A 13,718-nucleotide genomic window follows, 5' to 3' on the forward strand; every position below is an offset into this window, starting at 1 on the left:
GATTGTTCTTAGTTCATGTGAATATCTGAATAAATTAAAAAAAAATTAAATGTGTTTTGAATATTTGACATTTTTAAAATCCAAAATGGCTACCACAGAGAGTTTGTTTTTTCAGCCGTACATTGATAAAACAGAGCAGCTAATGTTGCTGCAGTGGCAGAATGACTTGCTCAACCAGACAGTTAAAGTCGTGTGTTTTATCTCATAATGGCATTGTTTACATACAGCATGTTCTTTGTCTGTTGACCCCTTTTTTCTCCAAAATTGAAATTATTTCCACACTGCTGATTTATTCCCAAATATATAACGTTGTCCTTATTATCTTTCTCTTGGCTACTTTCCATCTGCCTGCTACTGTTTGACAGTGACAAATTAAAAGCGTATCCTTAAAGATACCATTATGGATTGATGTTTTCACTTTGCATGTTGATGACGATGATACTGGATCACAGAGCATGTGAGCAGAGCGGAGCGGGTGAAAATTTCCGCTCCTCACTCGCAGACCTGTCACTTTGCGCTGCTCGTCCGCTCCGCTTGGTTCTGCACATTCTTCGCTCCGCTCCGCTCCACTCTCCATTCTCCGGGGAAGCCCTCTCCCCTCTCCCCGCAGTTAGGGACCGTTCTACACGGTACCGCTGTCGGCAGGGTGGAAATAAGTCAAAGTGTAGAGGACACGGACCGGGTTAAGCGGCCGACCTCAGGGTAAGCCCTCTTACCTCTCCCTGCAGTTAGGGACTGTTCTCCAAGGTACCGCTGCTTCTCTTCTCAGTTTCTTTTCTGAAGTACACAGTAAACTCCATAGTTTTGAAAGAAAATAGTGTGGGTATGTGCAGGTGCAAAGATGCATTCTGGATGGGGCATGAGCGACCGGAGCGAAATTGGAGTGAGAGATAAGGCTCCGCTCCACCTTTTAAAAAAATAGCCGCTCCTAGCTCAACACAAAATCCTTCCGTTCCCCACTCCGCTCCGCTCCCACTCTGCTCCGCTCACGTGCTGTGCTGGATCATTGATCAATGAATCAATATATTGGATATATGGATCGTTACATCCCTATGTTGGGTGTTACTAGCTTTACAATCAATGTTCTTGCCACGGAACAACACATTCTCACGCTGACCTCGTCACATATTCACGTTTGGTCATGGATTTTCCATGTCCACATATGACCTGCAAGATACCCTGGGTACATTGGTTGTTGACGTTCTGGGACACCGTGTTAAGTTCTGACCGTTACATGCATTGTCTTTTTTCAAGATACACTTTAGTTTTCACATTTACATACAGTCTCTTTCAAAATAAACGCACTACATCGGTACAACACCGCAAATTGGCTCTTTTTCCCTTCAACAAGTTAGGGCTGGCTCAGGCTTGCCCTGTACCAGCCCCTAGTTAGGTTGACTTAGGCCTAGTCTGCCGGAGGACCCCCCTATAATACACCGGGCACCTTCTCTCCTTCTCTCTCTCTCGTATTCTATTACTGCATCTTGCTAACTCGGCCATTCTGGATGTCACTAACTCGGCTTCTTCTCCAGAGCCTGGATAGCGTGACGTGTGTGGTTGTGCTGCTGCCGTGGTCCTGCCAGATGCCTCCTGCTGCTGCTGCTGCCGTCATTAGTCATACTTCTACTGTTATTATACACATATGATTAGTATCACACATGTATACTGCCAGATACTAATATATACTTTCAACATATTGTACCACAGTAGCCAGAACTATAACAATAATATTATTACTTTCAATAATGTTGTTGTAAGATAATGTCATTACCGTTTGTCCTGTATCTCTCTCTCTCTCTCTCTCTCTCTCTCTCTCTCTCTCTCTCTCTCTCTCTGTCTCTCTCTCTGTCTCTCTTTCTGTCTCTCTTTCTGTCTCCGCTGCTGTTATCCGCTGTGGGGGTCCAAAGGACAGAGGGATGTTGTATGCTGTAAAGCCCTGTGAGGCAAATTGTGATTTGTGATATTGGGCTTTATAAATAAAATTGATTGATTGATTGAACAACAAAAACACGTAGTTAGGTTTAGGAAAAAAGAACAGGGTTTGGCTTTAGAATCTGTGGAACGTGAACATTGCTCTCGCGGGTGAAAGTCGATGTTTGTTGGACCCATCCACCACCCCTCCCGCCCAATCCACTTGGACTTTCGCCACCTTAACTTTCGTCCTTGTCCTGCCACATTTCCCCCTGGCGCGGCCGGATGTCGTTAAACTATAACGGCAACCGGCTGCGTATCATGCCAACATTAAAGAACACCTTTTTTCGTTGGTTTCTGATGTCGCAAGTCACTGCCGAAGCACCAGATTTCGATGACTTCAAAGTGAGACTGGGCTCTGTAAATATTCCCATTACTTTGATTTAGTCAGGAGGAAGGATGACAAGAACACTGTCAGCCTTCAATTATTTTCACCTGGGGGGGCCAGCAATTGTATCAGGGGGCCATGGCCCCCCGGCCTCCCTTTGGGGACGCCACTGCTTGTTATAAGTTAGACTCAGTCAGTCTCAGAAAAGATTGAGGTATAAAGCTTTTTATAAGAATGAAAGCAAATTGAGAATAAACTGTTTTATTTAACAGAAGTATTTTGTTGTTGTTGCTTCTTATACCTTTGTAATTCACAGCTGACCCATAGACAGCAAGTTGAGATCATTAAATAACCCAACAACAACAATCAATGGTCTTGCCACTGAAAGATGCTTTTCTTTGATGATTTCTGTGAATATTGGAGAAACCATTGTCCTCATCTTTTATAATCCTGCACTAACACAAACAGGCAGGGTGAAACTGGAAGCCAGGGTGTGATGTGTCAGCTGTAAAGTGACAAAATCAGATTTATTTACCAGTCGTTTATTAATCATTTTGACTGGCCCACTAATTTCCGGGCAGAACCGCAGGACTCCAATGATGTTGTGAGGGATGAGTGCATTTAAATCAAAGCAGGATGTAATCAGCCATGCAGGGTGTTGAGCTGTCCTTGGGGGATTTAATACTCCATTATTTAAAGCAGGGCATATCAATGTGGAGAAAAAAACACACACTGGCAGGAGCTACACAGAGATGTAAAAAAAAATGTGAATAAAATGTGTTATTTCACTTATTGTCTGATTTTTTAATTGCTTGCTTGTTCTTTTTTTTTGGAAATTACCCAACAGTTGGAACCCAATAATTTGATCATGAAACTTTTTTATTGTCTTTCCTCTCACTGATCCTTGCCATAGATGAATTCTCTAAAACTGTGGTTACAGAATTCACCCACAAAACATTTTCACCGTTTGAGCCGAAGGAAAGGCTGCATAAATCCACTCTAAAACTCTGCTGACTACGTTCAATAAAACTGTGTTGTTCCTATTAGAGTTGCCATACATATAATGAATAATTATTGTCTATCGGTAGATAATGAGCCTGTAAGCCCTGCCCTACGGTGAATCATCCTAATGTATAGTCTAAATTTTACAGAGTAACAGGAGAGACTGTGTCCTGGGAAGTGGGGAGAATCCACTGTGCAACTGTAATATAGCAGGTGCAGGCCCCCAGATGATCTGCAAGGATGTCGGACAGGGAAAGTGATGTTCTTATCTCACACATTTACCCTACAGGAATCACCCGTGGCTGCAGTGTAGGCTGCTCTCTGGTGTGTTTGTCTTGCAAGATTGTGTGGAAAATTGCACACTCAGCAACCCTCCCCAGATATAAAAATAAATAAAACAGATAAATAGGTAAAATGTCAAACAATTCAAACAGCAGAAGTTGCTGGTTGTAATCTTAAACTCATCCATATTTGAAGACATAGAAGCTTTCCATTAAAAGGTAGCTCACACTGCCATCTATTGAGAGGTAATGTCAACCTACAGTACATAATGCGACACTCTTCCTGTTATACATCAATAGCTGCTTTCACTTCAAATCACAGCAGATTTCTAAGTATGATTTATATGGATTTACCTTTTCTCTTGAAGTCAGTGTGGCAACTACAGATTAAAAACATGACTATTTATCTGTATTCTTAATGTCTGCCTGTCTCCAGAGATGTTTATTGTCTTTGCTGGCAGTTGAGTGCTGAGTTGGGCTTCACGCAATCACTTATAATAAACACAAAAATGGATTTCACATTTTCAGTAGATCTAATTTTCCAAAAACAGTAAATGTTATTCCTTTAAATCAAAAAATAAAAATGGCAAATGAGCCAATTCAATGTTGTCGGAGACCTGTACTCGTAGTACTTTATAACGATAATGGTGTTCACCTGAGCAAGAGTAAAATGATGCAGGTTGATTGATGGCTAATAGGGCTTATCAAACAATCCATCAATCAATCACTATAATAATATGGCACTTTTCATACGAAGAGAATGCAGCACAAAGTGCACTCATTAAAATTGGGATCTGAGGAAATGCTGTCGTAAGTGGGAAAACACCAGAAGCGGGATAAAAATTCAAAATAGATAAACAATGTTAAATCACTCAATAAATAACCAAATAGATGGGTTGAAATAAATAAATAAATAGGTTCCAAGATAGAAGAATATGCCAGCTAGAAAAAGTGATCAATAAAAATAGATAAAATACAAAATAACAATAGATACAGGCTAAAAGGTAGATCTTGCTTTTAAAAACATCAGCATCTTGTATCCATAGCTGTGATCAAATCTATTTATTGTCTCTATAGAGCTATTATAATCAGTCTTATGTGAAAGAAGTAGGGCTGGACAGTATATGGATATTATATCAGTATCATGATATGACATAGATAGATGTCGTCTTAAATTACAGTTGTAGTAATATTGTGTTAACTTTTCTTGGTTTTAAAAGCTGTGTCATGGTAAAGTGATGTAATTTTCTGAACTTTACAGACTGCTTTAACTGTTCTACTATTTGTCTTTACCCACTTAGTCATCATATCCACATTCCTAACAACTATGTATCAAAAATCTCTGCAATATTGTCGCAACATTACTATTGATATTTTTAAATAGAAAAATACTGTGATTTCGAATTTTCTCCATATTGCCCTTGAGACGGTCTTGTGTTGCCCTTTTAGGAATGCATGGATGACAATTGAAATAGGGCATAAAGATGTACTTTTCTGACAAAAGCATGTGCTACTTATTTCTAAAAATCACATTATAATGCTTTGCCTTGACTGCTTGAATGCTGATGATTCATAAGCGCATTGTATTGATTGTATTCTATGTAAAGAAAACTTTAAGCTACAGTCTCCCTCTATGTGTCTCTCCATGCTGCTGAAACACTTGAACAGGATGCACTCAGCTCTACATTATACAGCCCTTCCCTGATGTCTACCCTTCAGTGAGCCCAATAGTGATGAAATTTATGACATACTCGAAGTGAGGCCGTCAGGTTCTCAGTGGAGAAAACAAAAGCAAGGCGTGAATTGAAGTCAGAATCAACTTGTCCTTCAACCGAATGCCAGAATCACAAAATTACAAGTGAGGATGTGTTTCAAAACCTCGCTGCTAAAGTCATTTATTGCATTAAAGTAATTAAAGCTCAACTTCAAAACATTCACATTCTCAACAGAGGCAATTGGTTTAATAGATTCTGATAAATTCAACTAAATTTCATGAATAATTGCGGAGGAATTAATCTACATTGGTCACATTTTAGCCTAAAAATGCAGTTTTATGGATGTCTCCTGAAACATACTTTAATTTTACTCACAGTGACTGAAACAGAAACAGTCAAACTGGTAATTGGGACTCCTGAGCCAAGACACTGCAGTACATGTAGATGTACTTAATAACAAACACTGCTCGAGGAAAGGTGAAAGGGTCACTAAAATCAATAGTTTTCTTCTTTCTGGTGCTCGAGTGCGTGCTGTAAATTTCATGGCAGTAGTTCTGACATATGTGTGTCACCGCCTGGGAAAACAAACGGATGGAGATGAGATCACCATCTCTGCACCGCCGAGGTTTTAAACTATTAATCACCTCATTTGGTTTCCTAAATAATAAGGTGTGCAAAGTTCAAAATCCCCACTGGACCGGGAAAAGAAAACACAGTTGGTTCCGGGCTGCAAATTGTTATGACCCTTTTTACAATTATCATAGTCCCAAGAGAGTGAGTAATCCCACTAGCGCTCAGTTCAATAATAGCAACAACATTTTCGCTAATTACTTTAGAGCCATGACAATGACTTTCTCCCACTGTGCTATTTGGCAGTTTCATGAGTCACAGCTCTTGTCCACTAATATGAATCATCAGTGAATTAAGAAAATTTACACTAATTCTCAGTGGCAAATTTACAAAGACGCAGCCTGTTTAACCAAACAAATTCCAGGTTTATGTCTACAAACATCTTTCCACAGCCAGATTCCATATTTCAATAAACCAACATCAGCAACATCTGCATTACACAAATTAATTCACAAGAGCATGGGAGGATACGAGACAATAGGTCCCTGGGCACAGATATGCACAGGGCCCCTCCACCTCTCCTACATAGCAGCAAGATACGCAAACTTTGGTGGTTTAAGGAACCGTACTCATGCTGCATCTTTAACCTGCTGGAAAATGCTAGGTCAGGCGCTGGGTGCTACTCTTGTGCCTTTTTTGAGCCAGCTTTCAAGAGCACAGCAGCAGCTTGCATCTGGGGTTGCTAAGCAAACTTAAGAAGTATTGTATCAAAGCCTATTTACCTGAAATCCTGAGTGCAGAGTTCATCTTCTTCTATGCGCTTTTCATAAGTGTGTAGGCCTATCGTCTGTGAGACAGATGTAAAGCTCTGGGTGGACCTGCACCAAAATGATTAACTTCCATATTTACCACAGACTGATATTTACAGAAGAAGGGCAAGACATCTGCTGGCTGTGATTGGTTGTTCCTCATTCCATGACATGAGGTGCATGCTGCGTTCCAAAAGTTGAATTTGTAGCCATCGCGGCCTGAAAAACAGGCACTCGGAAATGTGTGCTTGCCACTATGGGGTCCTCATTGAAAAATGGGGCATGTGTACGGCCCCTTAGGTCTCTATGTAGTAAACATTGTGTTCACACCAAACATGATGTGAATTTTTGCGTCGTGTTAATCGCGCAAGTTTGAATGCTAGAATATTTTGTGTTGACTCACCTCATATACGCAAATAACTTGCATCTAATAGCATCCTTACATTGTTTTATTCCCAGCCAGTGTAAACACAACATTATGCTTATTTGTGTGGTTTGGTGTTTGTTTGGTGTCTCTTTGAGGTGATTCTGTCTTTTTGGTAGTTTTGTGTCTCTTTCTAACCATTTTTGTCTTCTTGTGGTTGTTATGTGTCTTTTTGTAGTTGTTTGGATAATATTGTGTCTTATTATGGTAATTTTGTGGCTCTCTGATTTAATTTTATGTCTTCTTGGTCATTTTGTGTTGCTTTGTAGTCATTTTGTGTCTCCTTGTGGTTGTTTTTTGTCTTTTTGTTGTTGTTTGGGTTACTTATAGGTAATTTTGTGCCTTTGTTTTGGTTGTTTTGTGTCTTTGTAGTCATTTGGGTTCCTTTGAGGTAATTTTGTGTCCTTGTAGTCATTTTAGGCCTCACTGTGGTTGTTTTTTTTCCCATTTTTGTAGTTACTTTGTGTCTTTTGGCCCCTGGCTCTGTGCACAATAGGCCCATTCGGTAATCAATTCAAGCACAAGACAAGTATAAATGACTAAAGTAACATTGTCAGCTAATATGAACAGAAGATTTTCCAAACAATACCTCTTTTGATTAGAGAGCAAACTGAGAGAAACAAGCCATCAGGCGCATGTGGACAGGGTTTGCTCATTAAGATTTCCACAGTTCACTCTAAAACAAGTCAAAAACAAAAGCACACAGGGTCACATTCACAGGTGAGACCATAGTTTGTGCACAACCTTGGGAATCTGGGTAAGCTTTGATCATATTTTCATGTTGAGGAGCACTTGAATCAGCAATTGCTGGTCCACCTGGACTATTTTTATAAACAGCAGTGCCTAAGGCACAAGCTTGTGTTTGCCTTAAATCTCTTTCAACATCCAAAGATACAGTGCTATCCACTGAGTTCAGAGAGCCAACCTCTCCATGAGCATCAGACAAACTTTTATGTTAAGGCGGAAGATAAAAAGAATATACAGACAGTAAAGATGTGGGACCATAGAGACAGTAAGCTGTTTGTCTGATATGTATGTGAAATATAGGTTTCTAGGTTTTTAGGTTTGGTGCTCATGCATCACCAAAGGCTAGTAATAAATGGTCTTCACTGTTCAGTCTTCTGGATGTCCCTACCTCTGACAGGATCAGGCTGAAACCAACATAAATAATTCAATTTATTTCTTAGAGCCGGTCACAATCTTCCACTTGATCTTCTTTCTCATCATACCTTTATGACATTTTGGTGAAAATAAAATGATATATATATATATATTTGATTTCCAGGTTTCAGGCTTCCACAGGTACAATTCAATCACAAGTACTGTGCACTTCTCAAACCACTTAATCTTCCATTTCATAGTGAATTCTCAAGGAAAGTGTGGTGAGGTGTAGGTCAGCAACTTATTCACTTTCTCACTTTAAAGAGTATCAATAGCATACTCCAATGTGGTTTCGACCTCAGAGCGGCAATGAGACAGCTCTAATCAATGCAACAAATTACCTGCTATTAGCCACTGACCAGGGCTCTGTATCTTTCCCCCTGTGGTTTCACTGCAGTCTGTGATAATATGCACAAAGGGAAATGTATGCAGGATTTTTTAACAACAATGTACTATATCACCGCCTAATGATATAATATTTAATGGCATCATTACCTAATATAAATGAGACCAGCATATATACAGTAAGTGTAGCTTATGTCTTATGCCAGTGGTATTGTTAGCACCCAAAGTTCCATCCATTCATCCATCCATTTATTTTCTGCTGTTTATCCAGGGCCGTGTCGAGGTAGCAGCAGGTTAACCAAGCCACTCCAGGGGTTCCTCTCTGTAGCAGCATTTTCAAGCTCTTCCTGGGGGATCCTGAGGCGTTTCCAAACCAGATGAGATATCTAGTCTTTCCAGTGTGCTCTGGGTCTACCCTGAGGTCTCCCTGTTGAACATGCCTGAAAAACCTCCAAGGGTAGGTGCCAAGGATGCATGCTGATCAGATGCCTGAACCACCTCAACTGGCTCCTTTCAACACAAGGAGCAGCAGCTCTACACTGAGCACTTTACCATAACTCTAAGAGTGAGCTTTACCACCTTATGGAGCAAACTCATTTTGCTTGCTTGTATTTGCAGGTTTACTGTTTCGTCACGACCCAAAACTCTTGACCATAGCTGAGGGTTGGAATATATCAACTTGTAAACCAAAAGCTTCCCCCTCCAGCTCAGCTCACTGTCCAATACACTGATCGCAACAACGCCTGCATTGCTGCTGGAGCCACATAAATCTGCCTGTTAATCTCACGCTCCATTTCACTCTCACTTAAGAGAGCAATCCACCATTTTCAGGCAAAGAATCATAGCCTCAGATGTTGAAGTATTGATTGCCATCCCAGTGCTTGACACTTGACCACAAACTGCCCCAGTGTCTGCAGAAGATCATGGTCTGATGAAGCCAACAGAACTGCATCATCTGCAAAGAAAGGAGCTGTAATTCTGACGTCCCCAGAGCAATGTATAACAGGAATGTCAATTCTGCTCTGCTGTACTGTTCAAAGAGTTGCCGAGTGATCAGAACCGACATGATGAGAGTTGAAGCCTTCCACAATGCCTTACACAAATATGCCACATCTTCTGGCCAGACAAAATCTCCAACCTTCAACTGTACAAGAAAACAGGTAACCGGAGCATCACCAAAGTAATCATACACAGACGTTTGAAATGGCTAGGCCATGTGTTAAGAATGGGAAAGGGCTGGATCATAAGAATCGCCTTAAGATGGACACCACCAGGCAAAAGAAAACCCGGAAGGTACAAAACCACCTGGTGCACAAGTGGAAAAGATGAACCTGTCATGGGGAGAGGTTCAGCATGCTACCAAGGACTGAATGCAATGCAAGCCTTATGATGAAGAGGAGTATGTAAGTAAGGGCAGACACTCTTGTCCCCAACTCTGCAGTCCATGAAAATCACAAACAGAATCTGGGACAACCTGGCAGAGCCAAACACCCACTGAAAGTATGTTTGACTTCCTGCAGAGAACGTGGACACATTTCTCACTCCCGTTAGATGAGGACCGGATGGCTCGTAGCAACAGACCGGTACCCCGTACCCCCGCAATGCCCCCCACAGGACTCCCTGGGGGCATGGTTGTGAGCCTTCTCCACGTCCAAAAAACACACTGGATGAGCAAATCTGATGACCCTTTACTCCTTTAAGGTAGGAGACCTGGTCCTCTGTTCATTGGCCACATACCCCATAAGCCCAACGCCATTCTGTTAAACAATAGATGTTGCTATACCGAGGAGTCATTTCTGGTGTGTTTGTCTTTCTTTGTTGCTTCTTTGTCAAAGATAAATTTGTTGAAAGGGACTTTTAACCTGCATTTTGCTTATCGCACCATCTGACAATTTGTAAAAGCTTTGGTTTTGTTTACATTTTACACACAGCGGCAAATAAATGCTGTAAGCCCAAACAGGCCGAAACTATGAGGAGAAAAATCCAAACCAGCAAGTGTCAGCTTCTGTGTATACTTCTTTATTTATCACATGGAAGAATTTATACACCTACCCTTGTCCCCTTTCAAATTTTGGAAGTTTCTGCAGTCTGCAGGGATGCAAGATGATGTGGGAGATGTGGCAAGGATCATATGCAAAAAGCTTTTTGAAAAATGTTAGGGTGACAGTGGGATCTGCGAGTATGCATGAGAATACCACCCTCAACACCAACCTGAGTTGAAACTCCTCCTGATGCATATTTGATTAGAAAACTGTCTTTCCTCTACATTTATCATGGGTGCCTGTGGGCAAAAAACAAACAAGTCAGTGTAAGACCCCGGGTGACTGGAGCGCTGGTCGAAGCAACAGAGGAGTTAGAGGTTGTCGTAGAGGAGTTGAACAAATATCCTATATGAAGGAACTACAGCGGGGGCTTTGTCAGGGGACATGACACACGAGAGGATGTCAGTCACGATGCAAATAAGTTTAAGACAATGACATAGTGTGGGTATGTTGTATATTTTGCAGCAAATGGGCAAGAAATAAAAAGACTTGTTTTCATTTTAGGATAAACTGTTTTTTTAAACAGTTTGTTGCACTATGTCATCGAGGAATGAAACTTGTGTTAATGCAGATGGTGAAGGGGATAAAGCCCAGAGAGCTGAGGGAAAATATCCAATATAAGAGGTTAAGATCAGTGGCCTGAAACTATAATTAAATCTGCTAAATTAGTGTTGGAGGGTGCCAAACATGACTGGTGAAAGCATGGTTGGTCAAAGAATGGTATTAGAGTACAAGTGTTAGAAGATGGGGACACTATTACCACATGTAAATCAGAGTTGGGTAAATATTAGGGAAGTTAGGAGGAAGGAGAGAAATTAGGAAAACTATATTTTTAAAAGGAAACTGAACAGGTTAGCACAGCTGAGTCATTTAAAGGAACAGTACGTATGATTTAGGGGGATTTGGGGTATCTAGCAGTGAGGATTGAAGACTGCAACCAGCTGAATCTTCTCCCATGTGCCAAGCGTGAACTCAGAGTTCCTTCAGTGTTCATTGTTCAAGAGGTTTTTACCAAGAGCCAAATTACCCACAGAGTTTTCTTCCTCTCCAAAATGATCGAACCAGGGACTGCAACCAGAATAAAACACTGAATAAAGCAGTTTCACGTTACAAATCAGTGTTTCTCCTACGCTGTTTAGCTCATTGCAGATGTACAGCTAGCCCAGCACCTGCTAATGTGTTCTAATAACTTGTGATCCAGATGTTCAGGAGGTTTTTACCACGAGCTGAATTATCCACAAAGGTCTCTTCCTCTCCAAAACAAATGGACCAGGTGATTAAAACCAATAAAAAACACTGAATACAGCAGTTTCACGTTAAAAAAATGGCCCTATCTAGAGTCAGTGTTTGGTTTGTCTGTTCTGAGCTCCTGTAGAAACCTGCCAATCTCTGTAGACAAGGACCCGCTCACTATGTAGATCTAAACGACTCGTTCTAAGGTAACGAATACATGACAGTTCTTATTTTCAGGTGATTATACACTAAAAAAAACATACTTATTATTTTATATTCCATCCCTGCCTATACATCCACTGAAATCCTATGCACTGGACCTTTAAGTAATGAATGACCTACAGTAAGCAATAAGATGTGTGAGAGACAAGATGATGTTGTGTTAAATGTCAAGGCAAAAGGCATGCAGCGTTTCCATTTCAAAGTCAGGCTAATTAAGTTGGCAGCTGTAATGTTAAAGATCATGCGAGGGTAGTAAATGTTTACAAGCTGGAGGAGCAAGGTTGGTAATGAGACATTACATGTGGTTTGATTTCTCTACCAGTGTGTGTTAAAACATGCAGGAGACTGTAAACGCTAAAGAGAGACAGATATGAGTGTATTAAATACCAATATGTAGCCCACTCATATTCCATAAGGCCATAAGTAGGTTAGGCATTACATATTTGAATTACCATTAAGGCGTTTAAGAACATACATGAGGCATCAAGATGTATAATATTGACCTTATGTTCACCCAGGGAAACCAGGAGAAGTGGAGAGGCGGGGGTCAAGTGAAGGGGGACAAAGGTCACACAACCTGCTGGCCCTGCACTGGCCGTTATAAAATCCTGATATAGATCCAGCTGTACTGAAGAAGATAAGAAAGTAAGATTGTGGAAAAGTCAAATAATGATGAGGTTATGAGGAGGAGAAGCGAATATGAAACTTGCAGATGTTCACGGATAGATTTGTGGTACAAATGATTATTTAGGAAAGGCTGCAGCCAGAGGGATCAACACTTTTCACTGGAGTAAGACAAGTACCGCCACAACTGGTGTTTCCTTCAGCCGATGCACTGACAGCACTGCCAGGGGGATGATCTTTGGTCAAGCCTGAAATCGCTGGAGAGCTTTTAGTAGCACTGAACTGAGTGGATACAGGGAGTGCTCCTGTATTTTTAAAGATTAAATAGAAGTGGACAGCTTTGAGATTGTGGATGTAGCAGATAAGGAATAGAGTGAGATGAGGAGGATTTGAAAGCTGCCTTGGAGGGATCTGAAAACAGTATGGGGGAAAACAACAAGGAGATGAGGGAAGGAGATTAGGGTGGGCCTATGTCATTAGTTTAGTAGGGGATGCATTATGGAGATAACAGATGAGTTAATAAAGACAATTAAGACTGAGACACTGTTTTATTAGCTACATGGAGTTTAGCTCAAGGATTTGCATCAGTGAGGTCAGGCATGGGTGTTGGGCAACAACACCTGGAATTTAGTCTATGTTCCATTTCATACCAGAAGTGTTTGATGGAGTTGAGGTCAGAGGTCTGGGCCATGGGTGCATTATGAGACAATAGGTCCCAGGGCACGGATATGCAAAGGGCCCCACCAAAAGTCCTCCACAGGACTGAGACACCCAACCTTTGTGGTGGTTTTACATCTCTTTGTAGTCGTTATTCATGTTTTTGTGGTCATTTTGTGTCTCGTTATGGTTGTTATGTGTCTCTTTGAAGTCATTTTAGAAAACGAAGAATGAAAGAAGAATGATCCTTACTGACACTATACACACAGGTACTGTACAATGAAACTTTGTTTGGCTACTGTCTGGTCAATTTAAAACTAAACAAAAATAACTA

This window comes from Epinephelus lanceolatus, chromosome 19 (genome assembly GCF_041903045.1).
Source record: "Epinephelus lanceolatus isolate andai-2023 chromosome 19, ASM4190304v1, whole genome shotgun sequence".
Lineage (NCBI taxonomy): Eukaryota > Metazoa > Chordata > Actinopteri > Perciformes > Serranidae > Epinephelus > Epinephelus lanceolatus.